The sequence below is a fragment of the Schistocerca nitens genome, chromosome 5 (assembly GCF_023898315.1).
Source record: "Schistocerca nitens isolate TAMUIC-IGC-003100 chromosome 5, iqSchNite1.1, whole genome shotgun sequence".
Classification (NCBI taxonomy): domain Eukaryota; kingdom Metazoa; phylum Arthropoda; class Insecta; order Orthoptera; family Acrididae; genus Schistocerca; species Schistocerca nitens.
This window is the reverse complement of record NC_064618.1, coordinates 629203306-629228156: the sequence shown is the minus strand read 5'-3', so window position 1 is coordinate 629228156 and position 24851 is coordinate 629203306. Positions and strand designations below refer to the sequence as shown.

Genomic DNA, 24851 nt, shown 5'->3' with positions numbered 1-24851 from the left:
TTAAATCGGCCACGGTCCATTAGTACATGTCGGACCCGCGTGTCGCCACTGTCAGGATCGCAGACCGAACGCCACCACAAGGCAGGTCTCGAGAGACGTACTAGCACTCGCCCCAGTTGTACGACGACGTTGCTAGCGACTACACTGACGAAGCCTTTCTCTCATTTGCCGAGAGACAGAATAGCCTTCAGCTAAGTTAATGGCTACGACCTAGAAAGGCGCCATTTGTACCATTGCATGTATCTCAAGATAGTCTCACTTGTGTCATCAAGAATGCTGTATACCAAAGGACGATATAAAAGTTAAGTGTTCTAGTAGCTACGTTCTTTTCTTTATCACATTCATTACGAATCCTGTTCCAGACTTCGCGCCAGTCGGCGTGTGTGTACGTGTGCCCTTTCGGCTACCCGTCTCTGTGGACTGGCTGCCTTGTCAGTCCACTACACTTACACTGTCTTGAAAGGAGGGTATAAGATGAACATCAACAAAAGCAAATCGAGGAAAATGGAATGTACTCGAATTAAGTCGGGTGATGCTGAGGGAATTAGATTAGGAAATGAGACACTTAAAGTAGTGAAGGAGTTTTGCTATTTGGGGAGCAAAATAACTGATGCTGGTCGAAGTAGAGAAGATATAAAATGTAGACTGGCAATGGCAAGGAAAGCGTTTCTGAAGAAGACAAATTTGTTAACATCGAGTATTGATTTCAGTGTCAGGAAGTCGTTTCTGAAAGTATTTGTATGGAGTGTATCCATGTATGAAAGTGAAACGTGGACGATAAATAGTTTAGACAAGAAGAGAATAGAAGCTTTCGAAATGTGGTGCTACAGAAGAATGCTAAAGATTAGATGGGTAGATCACATAACTAATGAGGAGGTATTGAATAGAATTGGGGAGAAGAGGAGTTTGTAGCACAACTTGACTACAAGAAGGGATCGGTTGGTAGGACATGTTCTGAGGCATCAAGGGATCACCAATTTAGTACTGGACGGCAGCGTGGAGGGTAAAAATCGTAGAAGGAGACCAAGAGATGAATACACTAAGCAGATTCAGAAGGATGTAGGCTGCAGTAGGTACTGGGAGATGAAGAAGCTTGCACAGGATAGAGTAGCATGGAGAGCTGCATCAAACCAGTCTCACGACTGAAGACCATAACAACAAACAACAACTGTTCAAATAGTTAAAATTGCTCTAAGCACTACGGTACTTAACATGTGAGGTCATCAGTCCCCTAGACTTTAGAGCTACTTAAACCTAACTAACCTAAAGACATCACACACATCCATGCCCGAGGCAGGATTCGAACCTGCGACCGTAGTAGCAGCGCGGTTCCGGACTGAAGCGCCTAGAACCGCTCGGCTACATAGGCCAGCTGTCTGACTGGGAAGCAAAGACCAAGTGAAGTAAACAGAAAAAGCTGCTTTACTCTAAGGTGGGGATCGGGCGACTGAGTTGTTTGTGGTTAAGAAAGTGATGGAATACGTTCGTTCACCATAGTCTGAAGGCTAATACGTCTTCGGATTGTGCTTTATTCTTCATCCCAGGCTACGTGCACCGAGGAGACAAAAGTCAAGGTATAAAGACAAGCGCATACAAAGACGACGGTGGTATCACGCACACAAGATGTAAAAGGACAGTGGATTGACGGAGCTGCTATTTGTACTATGGCAATTCGTGTGTAAGCGTTTCCGACGTGACTATGGCCAAACGACGGGAATTAATTCTGAACGCGGAATGGAAGTTGGACATGGGACATTACATTTCGTAAATCGTTAGCGAATTCAATATTTCGAGATTCACAGTGTCGAGAGTGTGCCGAGAATATCGAATTTCAGGCATTTCCTCTCACCACAGACAGCGTAGTGGCCGACGTCCTTCACTTAACGACGGAGAACAGCGGCGTTTGCGTAGAGTTTTCATTGCTAACAGACAAGCAACACTGCGTTAAATAACCGGAGAATTCAACGTAGGGTGTATGATGAACGTATCCGTTAGGATAGTCAGGCGAAATTTGTGTTTAGTGGGCTATGGCAGCAGAAGACCGATGTGAATGCCTTTGCTAACAGCACAACACCGCCTGTAGCATAACTCCTGTGCTCGGTTGGATCTTGGAAAACCGTGGCCTGATTAGATGGCTCCAGATTCCAGTTGGTACGAGCTGATGGTAGCTGATGGCGCAGACCCCACGAGCTGCTGCCTTACACCGGGCAAAAGGAGTTCCGACACTGTACAAGATGGTGGTGGCTCCATAATGATATGGACTGTGTTTACGTGGAATGGACTGGGTCCTCTGGATGTTCGGCTACGTGGAGACCATTTGCAGCCATCCATGGACGTCATGTTACCAGAAAAGCGATGGAATTTTTATGGATGACATTGCGCCCTGTCACCGGGTCACAATCGTTCATGATTGGTTTGAAGAACATTCTGGACAATTCGAGCGTATGGTTTGGCCACCAAGATCGCCCGACATGGATCCCATCGAACATTTATGGGACGTACTCTAGAGGTCAGTTTGTGCACAAAATCCTGCACCGATAACACTTTCGCAGTTATGGACGGCAGTAGAGGCAGCATAGCTTAATATTTCTGCAGTGCTCTTCCAGTGACTTGTTGAATCCGTACCACGACGAGCTGCTGCCTTACACCGGGCAAAAGGAGTTCCGACACGATATTAGGAGCTATCCCATGACTTTTGTCACCTCAGTAACTGGAAATTTGTGGTAAGTTCTGTGGGACGAAGCTGCTGAGGTCATCGGTCCCTAGGCTTACACATTACTTAATCTAACTTAAACTAACATATGCTAAGGACAACACATACACCCATGCCCGAGGGAGGACTCGAACCTCCGACGGGCGCAGCCGCGCGAACCGTGGCAAGGCGCCTTAGATCACCTCAGCGTAAAACGAAAACTTCATATATAGAACGATCAAAAGTTTTAAAATTTTGCACCCTACGACCATCTCAGGAATTAGTTTTTGATAATGAGAATGTAAAAATGTTATAATACATAACGAACTAGCAACGCCTGACTCGGAGTTTCAATGTCAGCTGTCGAAAAACTGAAATCGATGGTTTTCACGTTTAATAGGCTTCTTCGGAATTTTGAGAATTTCCATAAGTGGTAACCCTTGTTATAACTGAAGTGGATAGCCAAGGAGATGGAGAAAATAGGACTTTTATTCAAGAGTGAAGATTGAAGCAAAACTGCCATCAATCTTTAACGAAATTAGAATCAATTTAAAACCTTCAGCTGCTGACGGGCGTTGATATATATCAGCGGGGACAAATGAAATTGTGTGCCCCGACCGGGACTCGAACCCTGGATCTCCTGCTTACGTGGCAGACGCTCTATCTATCTGAGCCACCAAGGGCACAGAGGAGAGCGCGACTGCGGGGACTATCTCGCGTACGGCTCCCGCGAGACCCGCATTCTCACCCTGTATGTTCGCACACTACATTCGTAGTGTCCCCCCCCCCCCCCCCCCCCAACACAGGAGATACCGATTTCGAGCCCCGGTCGGGGCACACATTTTCACCTGTGTCCGCTGATATATATCAACGCCCGTCAGCAGCTGAAGGTATTAAATTAATTCTAATTTCGTTCTAGACGGCTGCCTGCCATCAATGGTGTCTGTTCTTTCAGACATGTCCGAAAAAACAGATACCATATCCATATAAGTATCAATCTTTTAGGTTGGTTTGAACTTTACAGAAAAAATTACTTACCCCATGCTGTTATAAGGGAACCTACAGTTTAATGTGGACCCCAAACAAGTTGTAATCTGGCCGTTTTCACCTTAATAAATAATTTTCAGAGATGAAAAACGCGAAAATGGTCAGTCAACGATTCAGCCGTAGGTTTCTGGATTTATAGCTTCACACATACCTACTTAGCTATCGTAAGCCATAACTCGAGACAAAAATGAGTTACTTTAAAGAGAACTGTAAGGGTTAGTAATTTAAATCTTGTAACACACATAAAAATACTGGGAACAACTGACTCGTAAACTGAAAAATACTTAAGAGACACTGTTTCTTTCTTTCAAATGCATGTTTCCCTTTACATTACAAGAAGAAAGTAGTAATCAGCCTTGAAGCTGTGCACTGCTCAAACCAACCTTCATTTTTACGATTTTAAGGAAGCAGAATTTGTGTCATAGCTTAGAAACATTTATTACATATCTTTAATGTTAAAGAGGTAGCATCTTACTTGCCTCAGTGAGTGGAACAATTCAACCTGCTACGTCATTGTCGCTTAGTTAGACCGCCTGTTAGCCGAGGATTGTTGCGTTTGTGATTTCGGAAACCTCGAGACCTATATCCATTTGATCCTGGACGGGTGATCCAGCCAGAGAGACATCACGTCTGAAGTTGGGCAAGCGCTGGTCGCCGCATACTCTGCAGGCAGAACTCCGTTGCAGGCAACACCGCCACCAAAGTCAGCTGCCGTGATAAACAGCGTTTGCAGGACAGGGGTCGCTTTTGGCCCGCTTGATTGATATTGTGAGCAGGCAGTCATCTAGAGGCAGAAGCCACCATCCCACGAGGGCACTTCTGTAGGCAGCACTAGAATACTCAGACAATGGAGGTGGTCACCGCAGACCGTGTTCGTACAAGAATCACATGTGACGCTACACTCTTCTTGTTGGCAGGGTACGTTTCAGACGCGTTTGTGGAATGTTTACGTGGGATGAAATGTGACTACTTGCTCTTGTATAGTCGTTCCTCGCAACCGAGCATTAAAGGATATGCTGATAATGTTCACCAGTTCGCGAGTTTACACAGTCCTCAATGGGACTTACAGATTGAAAAAATTGGTTCAAATGGCTCTGAGCACTATGGGACTCAACTGCTGTGGTTATCAGTCCCCTAGAACTTAGAACTACTTAAACCCAACTAACCTAAGGACATCACACACATCCATGCCCGAGGCAGGATTCGAACCTGCGACCGTAGCAGTCCCACGGTTCCGGACTGCGCGCCTAGAACCGCGAGACCACCGCGGCCGGCTACAGATTGAACAAGATGATGCACCATTCCATTGCTTCCAGACAACATGGCGGTGCTTCAACAAACAGTCGAACGACATAATGGTTCCTGCTTTCTCTGTGATGTCAGGTGTGCAAAAGGTATCCTGTGGCAGATTGTGGGGGCGCCTTAGACTCGACTTCACACAACTGCCAAGTCAGCTCGATGTTGGGTCATCATGGTTGAAAACAATTCCCCTAACGTCCATCATTAGTACTGCCAACCCCCTCAGATTTATTAAAAGGGAAAAGGCTACACACTAGTGGGAAGGTTTGTGAACTTCCGTCACTCTTCTGAATGCTTATATCAGGATGAGGAGGAGATAGGAGGGCATCCACCTAACGGTAGAGTAGTGAACATCAATTCCAACCGATTTCCATTATCTTCCCTTACACTTCCAATTGTTTGTAAATTAGAGCAGTCGAATTAATACTAAATGTTCTACTGGCTGGATGACTTATTCTCGTCAGTTTAAACCAGCGTGCTTGGACCGTGATCCGAATCTGGTTTTTAGCTCCTGGAGAAGCTGCTCTTCTTCCGTGAGGACTCAGAGAATTTTTTTTTCTTTATTGTTATTAATTGTCCAGTGCTGTTAAGCTGACTGTAACAATACGAAGTGTTGAGTACTTGATTAAATTTTATTATACTCTTACAAGCCACGTATATCGTTTGCCGGAGGAGACTACACAATATGGAATTGCTAAGAATATAAGAAACGAAAATTCCTTCCAGTCCGCTAAGAGTACACCAAAGCTTTCCAGAAATCACTGCAACCAATCGCTTAATGTTTTATTCTTAAATTTTTATTTTCGATTACCGGTTTCGAATTGCCTAGCGATTGGTTACCAGATGATACATTGTGGGGGACGTGCTGAGTTGTTAGTATCTGTTGGAAAACATGACGTATATTTTCCAGTAACGTTACTTTTACAGAATTTTACAAATTTAGGCACAGGTAACAACTTCCACGTGCTGCATAATGGATAAAAGTATACTGGTTTCCACGCACAAGATCTTTTAATACTACAGTACAATGACTGAGGTTAAGAAAAATTTCCTGTATGCGAATGAAGGTTTTATGATCACGAGTGGTACATTGTGGCTGAGAAAAAATCGCCAGAAGTTCTGGTCTGGATGTGAATTTCTGATTCACATAAGTTTTTACACATAAAACTGTCATAAACTGGATCAATACTTTTTTGAAAGTTGCAAACATTTTTCAACTTATCTTGTATATAATATATTTTTCTTACGTTAGTTTGAAAAATTAGTTTCATGTTTTTTTTTCATCCCACTAACCCTTTTCTTCGCTAGTTTTACAGGAACACTTTGTTTTTCTTCTGTTTGATATGTATTTTCTCTGTTTAATATATTTCTATGCAATTTCATTTGCGTAGTTATCTTGAGATATTGTCAAAAAAGTCATGTACATTAACATGAATTTTTTCAGATAATTTAACCTTATTCTCAACTACTTTTTTGGATTTTTTCCTTTCTTAAAATGCATTGTTCTGGATTTTTTATGCTCAAATTACTTTTTCACTCACTGTGACCCTTCTATTTTTACATGTTCGATTGTAGTCTTCTTTCTCTTTCTTTTAAGAATAAAAGTTGTCTGAGTGTTTAATTTCTTTACATTAATGTGTACCTTTGTCACGTTGTTACTAAATATTTACAAGAGGTGAAAAGCATAAACACAAGAAATATGTCGTATGACATTTAAATTTTCCCCTGTTATGACTAGTGACTATAATTTAAGATTCATGAAAATATTTGATGTGTTTTTCAATAAAGCTGTTTTATTCTAATATCTCCTATAATATTACGCTTACATACGTAATAATGTATGGAAAAAGTGTTCTAGATTGAGGGGTTAACACAGAGTATTTACTGAAAGCGCTGCAGTCTCGAACCGCAAGACCGCTACGGTCGCAGGTTCGAATCCTGCCTCGGGCATGGATGTTTGTGATGTCCTTAGGTTAGTTAGGTTTAACTAGTTCTAAGTTCTAGGGGACTAATGACCTCAGCAGTTGAGTCCCATAGTGCTCAGAGCCATTTGAACCATTTGAGCCATTTACTGAAAACTTTTAGACAACTCTACAAAGTTCACTTGATGTATGTCGTTTATCATTTCAATTTCAGAGTAAAATACCTTACCATTGGGGAACTTGTATGCAGTTGTACGACGTATGTAAACGTTTTCTCCGTGGGCGCGTTTTTTCACACATATTTATTCTTTCCAGGAAGCAATTTCCATTTTATGGGTATGGAACTTCGACTTGTGCGGTACACTTTCTCTGGAGAAGGTTGAAAGCAATATTTCCTATGGTTTTCCTTCATTTAGGTTCTGTAGTGACAGAGGATGATGGCGATGTCAGCTGCTAAGAACTCTGCAGAGGAATATAAGTGAATACTTTTTTGTTCACCTTTTTTTGTCCTATCAACTCTATTGTATTTGCTATTCTCTAGTTTAAATTCTGACGACACCCTAAAATTCCATTTTCAAGCACAAAGACCCACGAACCGATACATGTCTGAAACATATATCATCTAACAGAGAGCAGTTTTCTCATGCTCCCTACTAGACGACGTACAGGGTGGTCAGAAACAGTGTGAAAAGCATGTAAGGATGTTGCAGGGTAGGTTCTGACGAGAAATAATCGTTAAGAAAAAATCTATAGGTTGCACCGTTTCCTAGTTAATTATCGTTGAAGTTAGGCGATCACGCTGTTGCGCTCTCAAAGTCAAGCGGCCCCGCTAGCTACGAAGAACTCGTTTGTTCCCACTGTCTCGGGCGGGCCGCTTGAATTTGCACACGCAAGGAGCTAATTGGCTAACTTTAATGCTAATTAACTGTGAAACGGCACAACGTATCGAGTTTTTTTTTTCTTAGCGGTTATTTCTCAGTACAATCTCCCTTAGAACACTCCTACAAGTTTTCCAGATTGTTTCTGATCACCTTGTATGTCGCAGATGTACAATGGTTCCCGCATCCTTGTGCCTACACATGGAGCCTTGTGGCTTTGAATTCGATAGAATTTAAAGTGGAAGACAACAAATACAGCTGGGAGGATAAAGAAATAAAAGTATTTATTTCTTTTCCTTCGTGTTTTAAATTTTCAACATTTGTGTGAAAACAGGATGGAAGCAGGGAGTCTATCTTTTTTTTTCTTATGACCGTGAAATTTAATAAAAGGAGATATTATCAATAAAAATCTGATTTGAAAAGAATCGTGTGTAGTAATTTTTATGTTAATGGAAATAGTGTAGTTTTTTAGCCTTTTGTACTGATGTTCAGAAAGCAGTCCAGAAGCGCCATTGGACACCTGATGACGCTATAGGTTGCCGCATGGGGGCACTGCTAACAGCGGCACGTGTAGCCAGTAGCCAGACCGATTGCTGACGCAACAGCTGGCAGGCTCCACACTCTCCTAGCATAGCCCGCGCTCAGCTCTCGTGAGCGCTGTTCTCGCGGTATTCTATTCTTGCTCTTCCCTAAAACTGCTCGCGGCGAGTCGCAGGCTTCTCGGGTTAAGTAAGGTAGGCGTGAGCTCGTAGAGTTTCCGCTGCTCCTAGTAATGGTAGGGGTGGCAGCCCTGCTGCTGCTGTGCACAACCAGCTGTTCAGAGTGCGGAGACAACATTTGGCACCCAATTTTGCAGTTTCAGTTCCGAGTGATCTGGTGGACATTCGAATAAATTGTGCTGTCACATAATGATTACTCATAAGTAAGAATCAACACAGATTCTGCAAAGACTACTTACTTTCGTCATTCATGAGTTCCAGAAGGCATTAGATTATGCAACTCATGTCGAACTTGTATTTTTTGACTTCCAGAAAGCCTGCGATACATTTCGTAGCGTCGCCTAATACACAGAACCAGGGAACACGTGCGGAACTTCCGCACTTTTATAATTTAAATAACATTGGGATAAGGTTAGCTGTGGGAATGAACCCGCCAGAGTAGCCGAGAGCGCTAACGCGCTGCTTCCTGGACTCGGGTAGGCGCGCCGGCCCCGGATCGAATCCGCCCGGCGGATTAACGACGTAGGGCCGGTGTGCCCGCCAGCCTGAATGTGGTTTTTAGGCGGTTTTCCACATCCCCCTAGGTGAATACCGGGCTGGTCCCCACGTTCCGCCTCAGTTACACGACTCTCAGACATTTGCAACACATTCGCACTATTCCATAGCTTACATTAGACACAGACAGCTGGGGTACCTTAATTCCTTCTCGGGGGGTACAGGGTGGCGGCAGGAAGGGCATCCGGCCACCCCTTAAACTTACCATGCCACATCCGATTAACCATGGCCGACCCTGCGTAACTGCGGGACAAGGCCCAGACAAAGAAAGAAAGGATAGTTGTGGGAATGAAGAGAAAACATCTTCAAAAATGAACGGAAGGACGTGAAACAACAATGAAGAATTTATGATACATCCTTGTACATACATTTCCACGTGTCCAAAACTATGTTTTGCATTTGGAATGTTTGTTCCTGCTAGTACGATGGGAAGCGGTGGGGAGGCATCGTGAGAAGCAAAGGCAGCGTCTGTAGGGAGCTGTTTGTAGCAATGGCTGGCTGGTTTTATCTATAGCAATTCCTCTTCTTCTTCTTCTTTACTTAAGGTATTTAGCAAATTGTCTTTTGTGGTGCGCCCTCTCTTGTCTGGTTTCCGTACGTTTCTTTATTCACTTCATTTTGTAATTTAGAGCATTTACAGAGAAGTCTTTCTTCGCCCATACGATCAAAATATTCGTTCCATTTTCTTCAATTTTATTTTTTCGTTTAGTCCTTATATCCCCATATCTTTCACTATCTCATCTTGTACATTCTTCCACTCTTCTTAGTGATTAGTACCAATGGGATGATAATGCGAATATGCAGCCTCTTCCATCCAAATGTCAAACCTTACCTGCCCGTGAAGTACCTTGCCAAGCAGACGAGGCTTTGAGAACCGAGTATTGGCGGTATAACCATAACACGAATGCAGAGGAAATGCTATACCAAACTCAGCTAGGTGAGTTACGAGCTGTGGCTGCTAAAGATCAGAGATGGCATCCCCGTCAACAATCTTATCAGCGATCACCAATATCCATCACCTTGTCAGTAATCGTAGTTATAGTTCTCAATCTGACCCTCAGTATAAATATATAAAATGTAATGTAGCTAAATATATGAAAATATCCGGTATCATTTGATTACATGGTCGACATTCAGTCACAGCCTGCAAGTGTCTAGGAGTTCCCGTCCGGAGTGAAGTAAGGCAGAACGACCGCATAAATGGAAACGTAGGGAAGGCATATGCCAGACTCAGACTTTTAGTCAGGTCCTTCGGAACTGTAATTCACATATCAAAGGTTCGCTTAAAATGTCTTTGTTCGATCACGTTTGGAAGATTCTTCGTTAATCGCTTCGGGACTTTTACTAATTTGGATTAACAGAAGATAAAGAATAAATTCAAAGGAGAGTGCGCGCTTCGTCACGGATTTGTTTAATAACCTTGAAAGAGTGTCACAGAGTCCATGTACACGATACTGATACAGACAAAGATAGAGAGGAAAGATCTCCATTTTCAGGTTTTCAAAATTAGCTCTGCATTCTACCGCACTGTTTAGTGATAACAAAGGCACGAACGTTCTGAAGATCGTTTCATTTTCCCTTCCGCCAGTATCATGAATAGTTCGATGAATCCCTCCGCAGTTTCTTCCGCTGTTCATCGCACATACCCAACAACCTTGATTATTTGTTGTATGTATTTCAATGTCGCAATTCTTCTACAGATTTAGCCCTCTACAGATCAGACTAGCACCATACGAATTACTCCCTAATGTCTTAACACGTGTTCTGTCATCCAAACTTCTTCTGTTCAATGCTTTTCATACACGCAGCTCCTCATCCACTCTGTGGAGAACCTCCTCATATCTTATCAGTCCACTTATTTTATCATCATTCTATGACACCACATCTCTAACGCTGTCACTCTTTGAAACGTCGACTCCAGTCAGTGTCAGAGTATTAGGCCATGGTGCATTAGCTATTCTGAAAGCATGCAAAGGATCCTTACTTGATCATCAATTTTTCACTTTCTACGTTCATTTTATGGATTGAAATATGAAAAACAGTGATAAAAGTGAACGTACAAATTATTAATAGCAAAATAATCTGATATCGATATTCCAGACAGAGAACACAGCTGCAGGCAGTGCTCACATCCGCTGCAAAAGCGACTGCGCCAGTACTAAAGACAATGTTAAGCCGGCCGTGGTGGCCGTGCGGTTCTAGGCGCTACATCTGGAACCGCGCGACCGCTACGGTCGCATGTCCGAATCCTGCCTCGGGCATGGGTGTATGTGATGTCCTTAGGTTAGTTAGGTGCAAGTAGTTCTACGTTCTAGAGGACTGATGACCTCAGTAGTTAAGTCCCATAGTGCTCAGAGTCATTTGAACCAGTTTTGAACAATGTTAAGATTTTAGCTTCAAATCTATCTTAGATTGAAATTGTGCTTACGAGTGCACATATCAGGTCTTAACTTAAACCGTGTTTTCATACCAGAACGATCAAAATGCAACAAAACACGAGAGATAACCCATTTAGAGCACTCATTCAGTTTTATTTTAACAAAAAATTAAGTCTCCAGAAAAATTTTGTGTAAACAAGTGAAGCATTTGATGGTCACGAACGACAGAATACGTCCCCCAGAAAATCAACTAACGTTATGTGTTGAATATCGAACGTAAGATTCTTTACCGTTTACGTTATCAGGTACGCAAGTGTACACTGATGAGCCAAAGTATTATGACCACCTGCTTAATAGCTTGTTTGTCCGCCTTTGGAACGAAATACATAACTGACTCTGTGTATCAGGGATCCGACAGTTTGTTGGTAGATTTGTGGAGGTATGTGGCAAAAAATGTCTACTCACAGGTCATGCAATTCGAGTTAATAACGAACCGCTGATTTGCATAAGCGGTGGTGGTGTCCTGGTGCCCGATAGCGACCCAGATTGGTTCCAGAGGTTTTGCATCAGGCGACTCTGTCGCCGAGATATCAAAGTGAGTTCATTGTAATACTCCTCAAATCACTGTAGCACGGTTCGGGCTCCGAGGCACGGGGAAAAATGACATCGGCGTCGGGGAAGACATCAAGCATGAAGGAATGTAGGTGGTTCGCAGCTGTCAGCATTCTTCGATTACTACCGTAAGTCCCATGTAAGCGCAGGAGAATGTCTCCCATAGCATAATACCGCTCCCACCAGCCTGTATCCGTGGCGTGCTGCATGTTTTGAGCAGCCATTCACCTCGATGACGGCGTTTGTGGAGACGACCATCGACCTAGTGAAGCAAAAATTTGATTCATCCGAAGAGCCGACACGTTTGCATTGATCGACCCGATGGTCCCGTGCCCACTGCAATCTTAATTGACGATTTTGTTGCGTCAGCAAGTGAACACTTAGGCGCGGTCTGCTGCGGAGCTCTATCTTGAACAATATATGATGAACCGTATGCTCCGAAACACTTGTGCGTGCACGAGCATTGTGCTCTTTCGGCAGAGGTGTCACAGATCACCATCTATCCTACGTTCTGTGAAGAGTCGTGGACGTCCAACCATTTAGCGCCTAGTGGTAGTTTCACTGTCCTCCTACCTCTTTCCGCAGATGCTCACGACAGTAGCACGTGAACATTCGACCAGCTCTGCCGTTTTAGAGATACTAATTCACAGGCTCTAAGTAATGATAGTCTGCACTTTGTAAAATTCGCTTATCTCAATGGATTTCCCAATTTGCAGCCCATATCTTCGGTAGAGTGATCCCCGTCCCTGTCTGCGCCGTTTACATACTTTTGTTACCGCGTCACGCGCTCTCAACGTCGCCATGAGCAGTGGTCATGTTGTTTTGGCTCATAAGTGTAATATCAGAATTTATTTGAGTAATATCTCTTAAGAAAGTTAATTGAAGTTTTATGAATTGTCACATTTCTAATCCATTTTTATCATCGTATTTTTATGAGTGCTATAACTTCCTTGAATTAGGTTTCGTTCCAACCGATTACATTCCTTGACAAGGTTTCCGGAAATCTGTTAATTTTCTTTTCTCTTTTTCTGCTGAATTCTTCTTATGAAATTCTATCTGTGTATGTCTCTTGACATTGCCAATACCGTTATTCGTATATTCCCTTCAGTTATGGGTTAGCATGAGCTTTCGGTAGCAGTATTGTCGATGAACTCCGAGAACACATTGTGAATGGTTGTCAGTGCATTCGGAAGACGCATGGGATTTTTGAATGTGTACGGGCATCGATGAGGAGATGTGATGACGCCTGGCTTCACATGAACAATGGCCATGTGGAAGATTTGTGTTTGTGTCCTCAAGTACGTATCTGCAGTCTGGGATCACATTCGCTCAGTCGTAACACATAGTATCGGAGAAACCAGAAAAGAGATGCGAGATTCATCACGTGTATATTAAGTCACCACTAGAGTGTGAGAGAAGTTCTCGGCAGGCTCCAGTGAAAGACACTAGAGAAAGGACGTTGAGTGTCACGTCACGACTAACTCTGTCAATTCCAAGAGTATACACCCGAATGTCGTCTCTCGCTTATCGCTTCTTTCATCCCTGGCATTAGTTTGTCTGACCATGTGAAAAATACCACGCTGCGCCATGGTTCCGAGTCTCTATGTAACTGGCTAAGTTAGACAATTCAAAGGTGGGAGACAGGCAAGGACACACCACTCCCTATAGGTCCATTCGCACATAAGCATGTGCTGATCAAACCAACCTTCGGACTGGAGGCATTTTACTTTTTTCGGAGATGTGCAGACAGCAATTTCGTTCTTCTGGCGCATCGTCTTTGAATGGGATACGAATGGCTTGCCAAGTACACCGAGTACGCAGGCACTATATCTGGTGTTGGTCAGGATTATTTTGTGAGTATATTGATAAAAGAGACCCTCCATCCCTGGTGGCTCATTGCAGGGTAATAATATAATTACGATTTATTCGGTCTGTTACGCCAGTTACGTTTGTTTCTGTGAAAAGACTCCCGCAAGAAGATCCAGTTTCTCGCAGCGCCTCTGTACTGATGCAGTTGCCAGAGAGAAAAATTTAGCACGCCTTTGTTGTGGCGCTCTTCCGTAGGATTCAGAGAACTCATATGCGAGGCGCACATTGACTAACTCTACTTCAGTAAACTTATCTATACTGCTGTGTATCACTGGCAACGTAGAACTAACATTACCGGAAAAAGAAACCATAGACAGAACCGAGCAGTCCTGAATGCAAGCTTAAGGGCGAAGAGTAAGCTGGGAATTACTGCTGTCAACAGCAGGCGCCATGCGTGAATGAAACAAGACACGCAGCGCCTACCGTCAACATCTGAACTTCTTTAGCAGAAATTTTCAGTGCAATATAGATACAAAGACAAACGAAGATAAGAAATCTAACAATACGCAATCAATACGTAACGATCCACTGTAGACAACGGATCTCTTATACCAAAACACTCAGAAAATATTCCTATACTATCTGATATTTTATCCGTGGGATTCATGTTCACCCTGCAGACGTTTTCGTACAATTTCATTGTGAAAAGCAATGTTACTCGAGAATCTAGAGGTAGCGGGTGAATGACAGATGAAGTGGGGAGAGCAGAGGATGGGGGGAGGGGGAAGCGGAGAACCATCTTTGCTTCCGTCATCCCTACCCCTCACCGTCGATTGCCTGAGGCGTTCAACCATTACCATTGCAAGTCGCCGAATACCAGGCTTCACTAGAGGGGTCTGGTGACCGCTGCTCAGCGGCTTCATTCGAAAAGGTTGTCTGGCAGGAGACCTGTTAAACGGATCCTGCTAAACAGTGAGCAAGGCGGAGTTTGCGAGTAGTTAGCTCTGAGAAGAACGAGAAAGACAGGCCGTGGCGCGTACGTCTCAACAGGTGACACTGCTGGTCTATTGGTATCCCCTGGGCCCCGCATGGAGCAGAACCTCCGTGAAGTGTGCGGACAGGCTGACTAGTGTGACGTCACAATTTTGTTGCGCACGCGGTGGGGACGTATTTTTCGTGGGCCCCGTTAGCTTCAGCACTGACGTAGCAGGAGATAAGCAAGTCGGAGTACAACGAATTTGTCTTGATTTCGTCATTGGCGAATGAAGTACGTTTGATTATTTCAAACCTGGTATCAAGTGTGAGGGACTTTTTTTAAATCAAATTATTTTTTTCAAAAATGCGGAGGACATAAAACTAGTTTTCATCTGAGTGCAAATGACAGAAAAGCTTTTTTTAACGTACTTTAGCAGAGTCAACAATTTTTTCTTGTTACAGACATAAAAATGCTTCTTGTTGCTCTTAATTTATTCTCTTTGCCGCTTCTCAGTGGAGTATTTTTCCTGCTCTCCGCGGAATAACTAACAATAGTGCTGTTAGTTTAAATTCAACGACAGTCAATAGACCTAATCGTACCTTGTAGCAGTTACTTCTTTTTACATAGAAACATCGATTTATGTCTTACCTGACGCAAGAGAATTTTACAGAGAATTATCTATCATACATTTGTACGCTCTGTTCAGGCTATTTTAGGCACTGATTTTCCTGCATTTTAATCCCGCTGAACCACAAAAAATACGAAAACTTTTGTATGTGAATACACACATAAAAAAAGTTTGCATCATCTCGGTTCCGAGAGTTCCGGAAAACTGGAATAGAGATCAATATAAACATCATTTCCGCCCTTTGTATTGCTCATGAAAACCACACATTGCATGTTGTATCACCTTACAGCGAGACCTTCAGAAGTGGTGGTCCAGATTGCTGTACACACTGGTACCTCTAACACTCAGTAGCACGTCCTCTTGCATTGTCGCATGCCTGTATTCCTCGTGGCATACTATCCACAAGTTCATCAAGGCACTGTTGGTCTAGATTGTCCCACTCCTCAATGGCGATTCGGCGTAGATGCCTCAGAGTGGTTGGTGGGTCACGTCGTCCATAAACAGACCTTTTCAATCTCACTCAGGCACGTTAGGGTTCATGTCCGGAAAACTTCTGGCCACTCTAGTCGAGCGATGTCGTTATCGTGAAGGAAGTCATTCACAAGATGTTCACGATGAGGGCGCGAATTGTCGTCCATGAAGTCGAATGCCTCACCAATATGCTGCCGATATGGTTGCACTATCGGTCGGAGGATGGCTTTCACATATCATACAGCCGTTACGGCGCCTTCCATGATCACCAATAGCGTACGTCGGCCCCATATAATGCTACCCCAAAACAGCAGGGAACCTCCTCCTTGCTGCACTCGCTGGACAGTGTGTCTAAGGCGTACAGCCTGACCGCGTTGCCTCCAAACACGTCTCCGACGATTGTTTTGTTGAAGGCATATGCGACACTCATCGATGAGGAGAACGTGGCGCCAATCCTGAGCGGTCCATTCGGCATGTTGTTGGGCCCAACCGTAGCGCGCTGCATGGTGTCGTGGTTGCAAAGATGGACCTCGCCATGGACGTCGGGAGTGAAATTGCGCATCATGCGGCCTATTGCGGACAGTTTGAGTTGTACACGACGACTTATGACAGCACGAAAAGCATTATTCAGCATGGTGGTGTTGCTGTCAGGGTTCCTCCGAGCCATAATCCGTAGGTAGCGGTCATCCACTGCAGTAGTAGCCCTTGGGCGCTCTGAGCGAGGAATGTCTTTCTGTATCTCCTCCAAGTCCGAACAACATCGCTTTGGTTCACTCCGAGACGCCTGGACACTTCCCTTGTTGAGAGCTCTGCCTGGCACAAAGCAACAATGCAGACGCAGTCGAACCACAGTATTGACTGTTTAGGCATGGTTGAGCTACAGACAACACGAGCCGTGTACATCCTTCCTGGTGGAACGAATGGAACTGATTGGCTGTCGGACCCTCTCCGTCTAATAGGCGCTACTCATACAGGGTTGTTTACATCTTTGGGCGGGTTTAGTGACATTTCTGAACAGTCAAAGGGACTGTGTCTGTGATACAATATCCACAGTCAACATCTATCTTCAGGAGTTCTGGGAACCAAGGTGACGCAAAACTTTTTTTTGATGTGTGTACATCAGCAACTTTTGGCGGAAAGAGAAGGCAGTGAGCTCGAAACACCATTACATTAGGAGGAATTGTAAAGACTGATTTAAGTAGCACTCTTCTTTCACTTGTCCGTGATTTATATTCGTGCAACATGGAAGCGAGCTGACCTTGGCTCAAAATGCCACTCTTCCGCCATTGAATAAAATAATTAAAAAGCACATATAAATATACTAACAACAATGAAAACCATTATCTTAGGCTTGATGAGATGTTAAAAAGTAAAATCATATGGTATAGTTGTCAAGGAGACCGAGAAGGGCAGGTTCGGCTTCCTAATTGCAAAGATTTTTCATATCCTTCATGAAGACCGACACGTTTCCTTCGCGAATGAGTGTGTGTTTTGCGTGGGATCATGTTTGCATTATATGACGATGAGAGAATGGGAGAAGTGATAGGGTGAAAGCTGGTGCCAGTACATATCTTACTTCTCTCGAATAGCTGAGCTTAACGTCCCCATCCGACAGATGGATCATTATGAAGAGGGTGACGTGCCCTCGCTCCATGCGACATTGCTGAGAATTTGGAATTTAATCCAGGACAATGGCGCATAGTCTGGTTTCAGAAACTTTACGCTACCACCTCTCCTCCCCTTTGGCAGAAGGGCAAAGACAATGTAGCAGAGTTGCAAAAGTACCGTAGGCTAATGTACGTAAGCATAGGCTACAGAAGTTTTCCTTGTAGCTTTGGTCAGTTAAGGTCCTACCCATATTACCTGTATGTTAGGTGAGATGCATACCTATGAGGCGTTACCTCATAACAATTGTTTTCTTTGTGTATGCGATCAGTGTCTTACTAGATTCCCGTGAATACAGGAAGTGGTGAATCGCTTAGAAACTGAGTGAGGATATGTAAAGGGCCAGGTAACCTATGGAATATTTTTGTTCTACATCCTTATCCTCCTGTCTGTCACTTAAAAGTAAACTGTATTTATAGCAAAATTTAAACTGTCGATGTTTAATTCAGGTTTTATTCAAAAATTTTTGATTTGTAACATGAAACCGAGGGATGTTGTAGTATAAATAAAGGAAACAATACAGATTTGCCATATAGCAATAGAAAACGAAATTTCCCTAAAAAAAGGGTAAAATAAAAGATAGCTGCATAGCAAAAATACGAGTATATCAAACATCGCTTCATTGGTTCGTTGAACTTATATAAAAAGCTTCTGTTGTTCATAAACAACTTTTGCATTTTTTAGTAATAGCGGGATACCATTTCCTTTGTTGAAGATGAAGAACGTTCTAAACAATATACACAGGGTGCTCCATTGATCTCACCGGGCCAAATATCTCACGAAATAAGAGTGAAACGAAAAACCTACAAAGAACGAAACTTGTCTAGCTTGAAGGGGGAAACCAGATGGCGCTATGGTTGGCCCCCTAGACGGCGCTGCCATAAGTCAAACGGATATCAACTGCGTTTTTTTTTAAATAGGAACTTTCATTTTTATTACATATCCGTGTAGCACGTAAAGAAATATGAATGTTTTAGTTGGAGCACTTTTTTCGCTTTGTGATAGATGGCGCTGTAATATTCACAAACATATGGCTCACACTTTTAGACGAACTGTTGGTAACAGGTAGGTTTTTTAAATTAAAATACAGAACATAGGTACGTTTGAACATTTTATTTCAGTTGTTCCAATGTGATACATGTACCTTTGTGAACTTATCGTTTCTGAGAACGCATGCTGTTACAGCGTGGTTACCTGTAAATACCACATTAATGCAATAAATGCTCAAAATGATGTCTGTCAACCTCAGTGCATTTGGCAATACGTGTAACGACATTCCTGTCAACAGCGATTAGTTCGCCTTCCGTAATGTTCCCACATGCATTAACAATGCGCTGACGCATGTTGTCAGGCGTTGTCGGTGGATCACGATAGCAAGTATCCTTCAACTTTCCCCACAGAAAGAAATCCGGGGACGTCAGATCCGGTGAACGTGCGGGCCATGGTATGGAGTTTCGACGACCAATCCATCTGTCATGAAATATGCTATTTAATACCGCTTCAACCGCACGGGAGCTATGTGCCGGACATCCATCATGTTGGAAGTACATCGCCATTCTGTCAAGCAGTGAAACATCTTGTAGTAACATCGGTAGAACATTACGTAGGAAATCAGCATACATTGTACCATTTAGATTGCCATCGATAAAATGGGGGCCAATTATCCTTCCTCCCATAATGTTGCACCATACATTAACCCGCTAAGGTCGCTGATGTTCCACTTGTCGCAGCCATCGTGGATTTTCCGTTGCTCAATAGTGCATATTATGCCGGTTTACGTTATCGCTGTTGGTGAATGACGCTTCGTCGCTAAATAGAACGCGTGCAAAAAATTTGTCATCGTCCCGTAATTTCTCTTGTGCCCAGTAGCAGAACTGTGCATGACGTTCAAAGTCGTCGCCATGCAATTACTGGTGCATAGAAATATGGTACGGGTGCAATCGATGTTGATGTAGCATTCTCAACACCGACGGTTTTGAGATTCCCGATTCTCGCGCAATTTGTCTGCTACTGATCTGCGGATTAGCCGCGACAGCAGCTAAAATACCTACTTGGGCATCATCATTTGTTGCAGGTCGTGGTTGACGTTTCACATGTGGCTGAACACATCCTGTTTCCTTAAATAACGTAACTATCCGGCAAACGGTCCGGACACTTGGATGATGTCGTCCAGGATACCGAGCAGCATACATAGCACATGCCCGTTGGGCATTGAGATCACAATAGCCATACATCAACACGATATCGACGTTTTCCGCAATTGGTAAACGGTCCATTTTAACACGGGTAATGTATCATGAAGCAAATACCGTCCGCACGGGCGGAACGTTACGTGATACCACGTACTTATACGTTTGTGACTATTACAGCGTCATCTATCACAAAGCGAAAAAAGTGGTCCAACTAAAACATTCATACTTCTTTGCGTACTACACGACTATGTAATAAAAATGGGGGTCCTGTTTAAAAAAAACGCAGTTTATATCCGTTTGACCTATGGCATCCCCATCTAGCGGGCCAACCGTAGCGCGATCTGGTTTCCCCCTTCAAGTTAGACGAGTTTCCTTCTTTGTAGTTTTTTCGTTTGATGGTTATTTCTTGAGATATTTGGCCCGATCACTATCAATGGACCACCCTGTATAATTTATATTCTGTAAGTATATAAAACAGACAATGGACTAACAATGAATGATGTGTGTTTCTAATTACATGTAAAGCAAATAAAAAAAGAGAAGTCGTTGGCCCCCAGTTTTTCTCTTAGTCATTCATTTATGATTCTTTCACTACCAATGCTGGCAGTATTACAGGTGATCTACTGTTTATTGCGTCTTTTATATAGTGCACAGAAACTGCCGAACCACAGTTTTGGTAGAGTACGACTCTAGAAAGTAGCGAACAGCGTGTGGCTTACATGGGAAGCTACCCATCTGAGTACTGACCACCTCTGACGCTGTATAGCTTCGCTGATCTGGCGGAAACTGATGTACTCAACAAATGGTTCAAATGGCTCTGAGCACTATGGGACTTAACTTCTAAGGTCATCAGTCCCCTAGAACTTAGAACTACTTAAACTTGACTAACCTAAGGACATCACACACATCCATGCCCGAGGCAGGATTCGAACCTGCGACCGTAACGGTCGCGCGGTTCCAGACTGTAGCGCCTAGAACCGTGTACTCAACAAGGCAAGAGTGTTCACATGAGACAGTGATGTGTCTAGCCTTGGGAACTGCGAGGAAGATTGTGTTGGGGAGGTCCCTGTAACATTTTCTAGGTAAAGGATTTCGATGCAGAAGGGACTGAACAGGAAGTGGTATGAGAAAGTCTGTTGGTTGAGAAGGGTTGAAAATTGGGAAGACTGAAAAGACGGCGTAGAGCTCAGGAAAGATTACACGACTTCGGAAGGGAAATCACCGGGAGAAAGGATATGGAGTGTGTGAAGGCGTGAGGAAGTTGGAGCACGGTTAGAGAGGCGCGGCACACGATGGGGACAGAGCCTGATGCTGTGAATCGATTTTGCGTGAGACACAGGACTGGCGGGGGGTGTTCCAGGTATCTGAGGGAGAGTGGGATACGCGGCTGGAGTCCGGTTGAGACGGCGCGTGCGCCCAGACGTGGGAGCGCGATACGTGAGCTGCGGCGGAGGGGCGGCGAGGGGAGTGGGTGTCGGGGCGGTGTCGCGTGGCGCTGGCCTCATATGGCCCGGGCTGGGCCGGCCCGGCTGGGCGCCTCTGGCCAGCGGCCGGCTATTTGCAGCGCCCTGCTATTTGCGGCCGGCACTGCCGCGCCAACAGGTAGGCGGCGAGGCTGTGCTGCGCGCTGCAGCCGCGCAAGGGGCACTGCTCTGACCCGCCAGAGGAAATCACTCCGTATGGCAACGCTCTGCAGCTACCCAAGTGTAGGCGGAGGGTGTTACCTACAGCCCCTGGGAATCGCCACGGACACTCCTCTAATGCCCTCCAACCCTCTAATCCCCTCCTCTCACCGAAAGGTGACTCTTGAGATTCGCGGTTTCAGTATCAGCCTCCAAAGCACTTCTAGATTAGATTAGATTTTCGTTCCATAGATCCGTGCTGAGGAGATCCTCGTGGATGGGGAACATGTCAATATTTGTTTTTCTTTAAGCTGAAATAACAATACTAATAGTATGAATATATACAATACATCATTTGTTTCTATTAAAAAATTCGTCAGTGGAGTAGGAGTTGGCCACTAGTAAGTCTTTAAGGCTCCTTTTAAACTGATCTTTATTTGTAACTAAATTTTTTATGTTTGCTGGCGAATTATTGAAGATGAGTGTTCCTGAGTAGTAGACCCCTTTTGTGCTCTTAAGTCCTTGTGCAGATCATTTTTGTTCCTGGTATTGTATGTATGAACTGAGCTGTTTGTTGGAAAAAGAGATATATTATTTAGGACAAATTTCATTAAGGGGTAAATATACTGAAAGGCAGTAGTTAGTATACCCAGTTCTTTGAAGAGGTTTCTACAGGACGTCCGTGAATTTACTCCACAAATAATACGTATTACACGCTTTTGGACTCCGAAAACTTTTGTTTGACTCGAAGAGTTACGCCACAATATTATACCATATGACATTATGGAATGAAAGTAGGCAAAGTATACAAGCTTTTTCATTTTTATGTCGCCTATGTCAGCTAACTCTCGAATTGCAAATACAGATTTTTTAAGGCGTTTCTGCAGTTCTGTGGTGTGCTCCTCCCAACTGAATTCATTGTCAAGTTGTAATCCCACACTGTCAACCTCTTCTATGTGCTCTTCTTCATACTTTATGAATATACTGGGTGGAAACCTCTTACAGGTTCTGAATTCCATATAGTGAGTCTTTTCGAAGTTTAATGTCAGTGAGTTGGCTTTAAACCATTTATTAATATCAATGAAAATATCATTAGCAGATCTTTCTAGAACTACACTCGACATACTATTTATTGCAATACTTGTGTCATCTGCAAACAAAACGAACTCTGCTTCTGGCAGTGTAACTGATGAGAGATCATTAATGTACGCCGGCCGCGATGGTCTCGCGGTTCTGGGCGCGCAGTCCGGAACCGTGCGACTGATACGGTCGCAGGTTCGAATCCTGCCTCGGGCATGGATGTGTGTGATGTCCTTAGGTTAGTTAGGTTTAAGTAGTTCTAAGTTCTAGGGGACTTATGACCACAGCAGTTGAGTCCCATAGTACTCAGAGCCATTAATGTACACAAGTAAGAGCAATGGCCGTAAGATGGATTCTTATGGGACACTACATGAAATATCTTCCCCATTCTGATGATGACTGATGACTTAATTCACTAGTCCCTTGCACCGACACGCTTTGTTTCCTGTTCTCAGAGACAAGATCCTTTATTCCACCAGGCCAACGTTTTCGTCTCTGGACGAAACAACAGTATTATTTACGTAAGTGTGGACTTTCATGAAAAACACGCTTTATGTAAAAGATGCACTAAACCTACAATTTTGAAGATACGGAAATGAAATTTTGTACCACGCTTTATATGAACTTTACACATTTACTGTTAAGTTACTTGGATTACATACATTTAACATATTTGTGGAATTTAAATACTAAGTATAAAATTTAAATAGAAACTGTACAAGAGATTTCCATAAAATTTTCTCTCTTTCATCTCTTTGCATGTAGCAGGAAACTGTACAAGAGATTTCCATAAAATTTTCTCTCTTTCATCTCTTTGCATGTAGCAAGCTTCTTCATGACGTTTTTTGAACATACCGAATAGGAGAATTTTAATAATTTCTTAATTATAATTGTATTAAGTGTAAAATGAAATTCATGCGAAATTCCAAGTAATTTGCCTCCCACCTCAGCATTTACTCAAATTTTCAAAATTTATGCATGAGACAACATTTATTAGGTTTGTAGAAGCAGTTGTGCAAAAGTTCATAATTCTAGCCTTCATAGATTTCGAGGAAAATGTACATAAACTTTAAAAAAACATAATTTTCAGCACCGGCCGTTGTGGCCGAGCGGTTCTAGGCGTTTCTGTCTGGAACCGCGCGACCTCTACGGTCGCAGGTTCGAATCCTGCCTCGGGCATGGATGTGTGTGATGCCCTTAGGTTAGTTAGGTTTAAGTAATTCTAAGTTCTAGGGGACTGATGACCACAGATGTTAAGTCCCATAGTGCTCAGAGCCATTTGAACCATAATTTTCAGCGAATGGAATTTAAAGTTCAACCTAACGTTTTTTTTCTTATGTCATCTCTTCAAAAGACCAAATATTTGTTCTCAGGATCCTCTTTCCCTTCAAGACTTCTCTCCTGCCTTTTCAGCTGCAGAGAGGCGCTGTACTTTTATTTTTTCAAGATGTCTTCAGTGAAATTTCCTATATTAAAGCCCATTCTCCCCAATATCTTCATTCTCCCTAAGTTCCCGTCATTCAATACAAGAAATGCATCATCAGCTGTAATTCTGATAATTGTAGCAGACCAAACTGTGCCAAAACAAGAATTGTTTCTTCATAAAAAAATACCACGTTTTTGATTGTTTCTAAGATATAGAACAGAGTCACAGATGATCTATAATACGAAAGAGTGTATATAACAGACTTTTAGATGTATCCGGTGCAAATTTGCTTGAAAGTAATCCACAGAATCGTTGTTCACGGAGCTAGTATTGAAGTGTTGCTTCGAAAACTGGGCGTGGCAGGAGCGTCGTCTCACACATTTCATTATTTTTCAGGCTCTTGGGATGCGATTTCATCATTGAAACTTTGCGAACTTATTATCCACGACTATTGCCAATAAATAATAGCCGCACGATCTAATGGCCCATTGCCACGGTTTGCACGGTTCCCGCCGTCGGAGGTTCGAGTCCTCCCTCGGGCATGGGTGTGTGTGGTGTCCTTAGCGTAAGTTAGTTTAAGTTAGATTAAGTGTATAAGCCTAGGGACTGATGACCTCAGCAGTTTGGTCCCATAGGAACTTATCACAAATTTTAAAAAAAAAAACTTAATTTTAAAATCGACATTTTCAGTCAATTTCATGAATGTACCCCTTAATGAAAATACTCTAGCCTTGCTCACCAACACAACGCGTTTCAGAATATTCCCATCTTCAGATCTGTCAAAAACCATATACAGTCCTACATTGTTTTCTACTTCATTCCGGCAGATAATAATTGCCCAAAGTAAACTAAAAAAACCTCTTTCCGTTTTCTTTTATCA

At 43.2% G+C, this 24851-nt stretch overlaps 1 protein-coding gene across 3 annotated transcripts in view; it reads right to left on the bottom strand.

Annotated features, from left to right (window-relative positions):
* The window catches only part of LOC126260894 (paramyosin, long form), a 192240-nt gene that overhangs the window by 62283 nt on the left and 105106 nt on the right, over positions 1–24851 (bottom strand). The gene's annotated exons all lie outside the window — the stretch shown is intronic.